Source organism: Etheostoma spectabile, chromosome 14 (genome assembly GCF_008692095.1).
Source record: "Etheostoma spectabile isolate EspeVRDwgs_2016 chromosome 14, UIUC_Espe_1.0, whole genome shotgun sequence".
Taxonomy (NCBI): domain Eukaryota; kingdom Metazoa; phylum Chordata; class Actinopteri; order Perciformes; family Percidae; genus Etheostoma; species Etheostoma spectabile.
In genome coordinates, this window is record NC_045746.1 from 3,328,416 (window position 1) to 3,335,897 (window position 7,482).

A 7,482-nucleotide genomic window follows, 5' to 3' on the forward strand; every position below is an offset into this window, starting at 1 on the left:
TTAAAAATCCTTTATCAGTCGGGCTCTATTATCTATCTTTCTTTCTTTGAAATTTATTTCGAACATGTATGTACCATAGATATATCATAACAATTTTTTTTGACATGTCCGAAAAGGAGTGGGAAGAAGTATACACTTATTTAATACAACCCTTCTCCATAAAACATTTTTTATTATTTAACAAACTTTCTCTGTCTTCATTTTTTCTTTTTAAACTCTTCCAATATTTAACTTAACAATTCTCTTACAAAATACAATATCTATCTATCTATCTATCTATCTATCTATCTATCTATCTATCTATCTATCTATCTATCTTAAAGTGTTGTGATGAGCAGTTTCATTATATTTCAGACTTGGCATTTGCTTTATAGTTATTTAGAACCTTTCCATCACTACCGCCTGTTATTTCCTGCTGCAATTACCCAATTTCCTCTTGTAGATCATTAAAGTTTCATCTAATCAAATCTTAACAGGAAACTGGTAGTAAATACTCAAACAAGAACAATTTGTTCCACAGTTATAAATATTGCTATACCTGCAATTGTAAGTGATCAGGTCTGTGTACATTAAGGTAACATCCAAAACTATCCAATGACTGCCAAGGATTTAATAAAAAAAAAAAAAACTTAAAAAACCATGTGAGTGTGTGGCTCTAAGAGAGTGAATCAAAGACAGACAGACAGCTGGCTGCAGATGGATGTTTATAAATGAATGACCTGCTGGTTATTTCTGTTGCTTAGTTACAGTACCACTAGTGGCCCATCTATCCTCAGCTGGCCCGCACTGATATGACAGGCTCAAGAAAATAAACCTTTTACTAGTTAAGAGGGGTGTGTGTGTGTGTGTGTGTGTGTGTGTGTGTGTGTGTGTGTGTGTGTGTCAAAGTGACACTGTACACTCCAAAACAACAATGATGGTATAGCTGCTGTATAGTGTTCCCATCTAATTTACGCTAATCCTTTGACATGTAGTGTAGGCACTTGGAGGGACACAGCTAGAGCCACAGCAAGGTTTGATTTATTGTCTGTTGATCGTGGGAGCAGACAGACCCAGTCAAACAAGTGGAAAAAGCAACATGTTGGAGCTTCAGGATAAACAACCACCTCCGACAGCTAGGGGAATATTAAGAACAACTGTTTCTTGCAGAAAGTTGACTTTCTGTTTCTGAAAAATCTAGGTTCACCATAATGTCAGAGGTCTATATGGTCAGAAGAAAGCATGACTTCTGATTACATTATTAAAATGAAATCCCCTATACAAGAAACATGGTGAATAGCAATATAATAGTAACCTTTGTATACAGTATACATAGTATATTTTCACACTGGGTCAGCCTTGACCTCATCCTACTGCCATCCAAACAAAGAGCAGAGCCCTTTGGTTACTGTCTTACACATTATGCATGCTTGTGTTTGTGTTTAACATAAACCAACACACACAGTCACAGATATACTTAACCTTTATCCCACACACATACAGTATATCACGTCTGTTAAGCTCTGGAAAAGCATGCATGGTGCATGGAATATCAGCACATTCATCATAAAAAGACAGCATGCAATCATGTATACCTCGCAGCCCACTTAAATAGCCGGTATCTTCACAGTGAAGGGTTTAATGGCCGCCAAATCACCATGAATGCTTTCATCTATGAGCTTTGACAAAAGACATGAATACTATGCAAGTTTACATGAATGTAGAGGGATAAAAGTATGAGCAAAAGAGTGCAAGATAAGTCTAAACAACACAACCCTCAATGGGAGTTTGCAGGATCTTGTCATGCAGCTGAAGTTGTGTCCAGTTAACCCGAGTGAGCTAATATTGTAAAGGTCAAGGTAAAGGTACTTTATTGTCACATACACATACATGCAGCAAAATTTATTCTCTGCATTTAACCCATCTCTCAAGGGAGCAGCAGGCAGCCATTTACAGCACCCAGGGACCAAGTCCAGATCTGAGCCAGTGCATTGATCAAGGGCACTAACTGGAGAACCTAGCACATGTTTCTGATGGTGGGGGGAAACCGGAGCACCCAGAGGGAACCCACGCAAACATGGGAAGAACATGCAAACTCCCCACAGAAAGGCCCGGAACGTCCTGGAACCTTCCAGAACCCAGAACCTTCTTACTGTGAGGCCACAGGGCTAAGCATTGGGCCACCATGCTGCCCAATGTGGCAAATGAGAAGACGGGAGTCATGAGTTAAACACTTCTGACGGTCTCTGGTAAATAAGTCTGAAACTTACCAATACAGAATTCATTGCTGCTGGTGTCTGGGACTCTGCCTGTGTCACACCCTTGCATATGAATATATTTCTGCCACCATATTACACACATGCTTATAGCCTGAGATCACTCATACATGTAACACTGGTTCAGAGAATTAGATAAGCAATTGCATTTCTACAGATGGACCCTTCCTGCTATTAATAGCTGCTGCTCCATAAATACTTCCCATCCTGCCTCCCTCTCCCTCTCTGCTGCTGGAGGTCAGTTTGAGTGAATTCATTTGACCTAGGCAGAAAGACACCACCCAAGAGGGGAAAGATATGAGTTAACTCAATGAGTGACATAATTAGGTGCCTCTAAGCCTTTTTGAATTGAATATAAGCCTGACAAAAGTTTGCATGAATGTTGACTGCGTGTCAGAGTTCTCAAAATGCCTGCACATGCGTGCACTCAAAAGCAGAAATATCTGTTCACATTTTGTGTAAGTCATTTGAAAACACATCAATACAACACAATAAAGCCAAAAGCAGAAGAGCAGTTGGGGGATCAATACTAGGCAGGCTGTGATGTTGCAGGGAGCCCCTTAGTCACACTGTCTGGAGGCAGGCTGCCCGGTAAATACACAGAGACACCAGATCTGAATGCAGAGCTGCTACACACTGGTATTTAAAAAAAACTATGTAATATCTGGGTCTCTCTTTCTTTTGTATCTGTTGGCGGAGACAAAAGGTCACATTTAATTCATTCAGCTAGAGCGAAGATATCAACATTTAAATTATGATTTATCGCATAGTCAAAAGCCCAGGTCCAGATGCATTAGGAAGTGAGTTGTATAAGAAATGTAGTGGCCTAATGGCCCCCTTTATACTTAGGATGTGCAAACAGGCAAAGGAAGATGGTGTTGGTATCACAAACGTTAAATTATGCAGTTATAAGTTGAATATCAAAGAAAAGGGAAGGATCTGGAAGAAGTAGGTTCCTATAGACCTATCTCTCTTGTAAATATGTATCAAAAAATGTTGGCCAAGACTCTAGCCTAAAGACTTAGTTTACTAATAAATAAGCTTGTGCACGCCGATCAAACAGGTTTTGTTGCTGGAAGGCGCTCCTTTCTCAACTTCAGACACCTTTTTAATATAATACACTCGCCTAGAATTTCAAAGGCTTTTGTTCTTTTAAGCCTTGATGCTGAAAAAGCAGGGTCAAATTAGATGACTGCCTAGGTGAACTAGGGAGGTCAGACTACATAATATCCTGTTTATATGGTAAGTTGCCGTTCAACTGCTGCCACGGTTAAAGCAGATTGGGAGAAAGAGCTGGGTACGAACATACAAAATGACCTATGGGACAAGAGTTAAGGATATATCCACAAGTGCCCCATAAACGCACATCTAATCCATCTTAAAATGCTACATAGGCTACATTATTCCAAAGAAAGACTACATAGGATCTTCCCTGAGATGGACACACTCCACCTTGAGAGGATCCGGTTCATCCGTAAGGACAAACTCAAAGACTTAGAGAACATTTGGCAACTTTTGGTATCTTATCTTACAGGACAAGCAGAATCCTGATTGCAATCCGGGATGGGTTATTCTGGGAAGGGATAGGGCCTCTAGTTTGTTAGTTTTTGTTTTTTTCTTTCCCTTCCTTATCTTTGTTTATATACTGTAAAAAAGAACCACTTTAATAACAATTTTGTAACTTGATTTTTGGAATTAAGCTTCAAAATAAAAAAAAATTTGGAACAGATTTATCACGTGTCCTCATGGTGAACTGTTAATTTGCAGTAACAAAACTTAAATAAACTTTTTTCAACAACAAAAAAAGGCCTTGGCCCAAGGACACATGGGGCCTGATAAAATAACCATGCACACGCTATTTCTCAAACATAAACTATTCATATTCATTAAAGGAATAACGTGTGGGAAAAATGTGCGGACCTCATGCATATTTGCATTCAAAAAGATAACTAATAGCATATGTGTGGCTTTGTGATACGTGATAAATTCCATCAATGTGCATACATGTAGTCAAAATTGGTTCCAGGAGCAATATGATGTAAATATTGGTGAATGAGGATCCACAAGTTGAACAGTGGCGGCTTAGAAATCTTGACACCACAGTAAAGCCTCGGGATAGCCAGTAGTAAGCTATTATTAGTGGTGAGGAAATGAAATGAAGAGTGGCACAGAGGCTAATTGACAGATGGCATGTTGTTATGGAAGAGCATCAAGTTCCCTATATGGGCTTTTATCCTGTGAGCTACAAACAGGGTTTATTGTGTGTGTGCTTGAGGAAAACAAACCAATATGCATGCATTCTGAATATATGTGTGTTACACAATGCATTTTTTCTTGTATGTAGGCTCTCCAAGGTTTCCGGAGGATGTCAGTCACAAACAGAGCTGGTATTGACTTGCCATGACTGCTGCTCCTATTGTACATGTGTGTCTTAATTTGCTTAAAATACTAAAGCACACACTAAATTCAGACAAATGTTTGGCATGAGTGAATGTTTCCACTTTGCAGCAAGTCTGCTGTTTGTATCAGAAAGGCTCAAGGCCACTACCACGGCTGTTGTTGCACAGTCCCTGCTGGCCTTTCTCTTCCAAAACACGTCTCCCTTTTGTAGTCCTGTCACTTGCCGCCCGACCTCGAGGTGTCAAATCCCTCCGTGGAGCTTTTCCTGTTCCCTGAGAGCAAACAGAGGCAAAGCACCAGCCAGACATCTCTGTCCGCTGTTTCCTGTCATCTCCTTAAGAGGCACATTCTCCAACAACATCACTCCAGTTAAGATAAATATGACAGAGGGATGTGGTGAAGAGATGGCCAAGAATGGAAGGAGAAGAGAAGAAAGATAATGTGAGGTGGCGGGGGAGGCGGCGGTCAGGTGGAAGAGTTGAGGTAAAAATACAAGAGAAAAAGAAGGGGAGGGATTGGAGAGTGCAAGAAACAAGCAGAGGAATAGGGGATGAGAGGTGGCCAGGGAGGTCAAGATGAAGTAGTGACATAAATCACAAAGAGAGGCTGGACTGAAAGGAAGGAAGAAATTTCCCTTCTGGTAAAACAGAAAAAAAAATTCTGTCACTTTGTTTTTTCATGCGTGATTCATCTATTATTCTAAAAGCGAGTGTTTTCAGAGTAAAACATCTTTTGTGTTTCCTGTCGTTTTTTGTCTTGACTGCACATACAGTAGACGGGCATATACACCTCTCTGAAAAAAAAGAGAGTAATTCTTCTGCTGAACTAACAGGTAGAATCACTTTTTATTGTCCTAGTACATGTAAGTAACTGTTGGCATAAATGGATTCCACCAAAACAACGTTAAATGGCCAGAAGAAGCATGAAATACCTTTTTTCTTGTAACAAACAACTCTGCTGGGAAGTATAAATCTAGGCTCGAGGAGGAAGAACAGAAGAATGGAGGAGGAGAATGCATCGTTCGCTCCATTTAGGGTCTCTGGTTCTCTTGTGGGGCTACAATCCAACTTATTTCCATATCCATTGCTAGATAATCTGGCCAGCACGCAAAAACATCCCTGATTTATAATACCTCTAAGACACTGCATCACTGAGCTGCGGAAATCATATCACGCTCTGACATCTACCCAGGGGCGACGCATATACACTATACATACATCCTAAAGGGAGAGCAATTTGATGTGAAATGAAGGGGATTTACACCCTGGATTTAAAATTCTGCACACCGCCTGTGTGTACTAGTGGGACTATGCTATCTACTAGTCATGTGTATGCTTACATTTTGGTTAAGACAGTAACACGTTTCATACATTTACTGTGGATACAGTGTTTTATAAAGGATGAGTACAATAAATGACACATTACAGTAGTATGGATATTGTTTGATAGATTAAATATTTCACTCAAAAAAGCTGGAAAGACTTTATAAATGCAATTTTGGCCTGGTGACACCACTTAAACTAATCAGAGCATTAGATTTAAAACAAAACAAAAACAAACAAACTGTCATGAAAAAAATTGGCTCTTCAGAGCGTCCCACAAAACCACAACCAAGATCCAAGAATAGTTTGAACACCTGGAAGAAGACTGAGAATACGAGCAAACATGGAAGTCTGCGTCTGCTAATACTAACACCTTGCTTTGAATAAATCTCTGGCTAGAACTGCACACAACAAGGAATGAGTGTGACATTTATACGACAGGATGCTTTCAATATTCCTGCCATAAATCTTTTCTTCCTGTGGGTGTCACATGCCTAACAGTACGAAGAGCCAAACATTGTTTACACAGAAGTAACACTACACATTTAGGCTTCATGGTCACTGCCTCACATTATCTCAGTCAGGCTGTCTGTGGACATTATCTTTTTAAAAATCTACAGCAGCATCTTCTGAGAGTTTAAAAAATACTTTTTCTATGACATATCTTGTTATCCCTAAGTACCCCACACTCTCTCTTTAAAGAGCAGACGAGTGGATGCTGATCTCATTACTCAGGGTTGCTGTGCTCTGTCAAAGAGCAGCGGTGAATCCACATTCCTCATCTTATCTCACCGCTCCGCCACGCATTTTAAGGGCGTCGCTATCACCACTCTGCTGAGCACAGGTGTATGTTGTCTTGGATAAATGGCTTGACTTGTTGCCCCTTGAACCGCCAGTATCTGACGGGCAGGTGACCGTGAAAACAGAGAGTAAAATACCTTGGATGGCCTGCACAGGGTGTATTGGTTTACTAGGAAGTTACGTCATGAACAAGCATCAACATTCTCCATCGTGAGCGAAAACATTGTTGACAAATGAGTAAGAGCTGAGTGTTGCTGACACGCCAAACAGTCAGCCAAGAACTAGTGACGTCGAAGGCCGACTGTGGCGTCGCCTCACGTCTCCTCAGGCCACCTGTGTCTCGGCCAAAAAGCTGCACTTGGACAAAATGACTACAGGGACGGCCAACTAGCATGTACGTTCTGCGCCTGTGTGAGAGTAAATAACTCTCCATTCAAGCAGACTGTGGTAATCTATTTCTCATTCGATAAAAAATATAAAAGAACAAACAACGGCTACTATGACACATCCAACGAAACAGCATTTGCACTCCTGATTTAGCAGCAGCAGCACAGAGCCTACTGTCCCTCTGCTTCCCTCCCTGCCAGGAAGACAGCGAACACCTGGAGATGGCTAACCAAACTGGCCATTTCCTGGGCTGTCATCCGTTCTCTTGGCAAAGAAGTTCCCCTTAGGTGGAGAAGTCGAGGGACCAAGCAGCCCGC

At 40.8% G+C, this 7,482-nt stretch overlaps 1 protein-coding gene across 1 annotated transcript in view; it reads right to left on the reverse strand.

Moving 5' to 3' along the window:
- The window catches only part of rmp24 (ribonuclease MRP subunit p24), a 23,552-nt gene that overhangs the window by 6,820 nt on the left and 9,250 nt on the right, over positions 1 to 7,482 (reverse strand). The window lies entirely within an intron of this gene.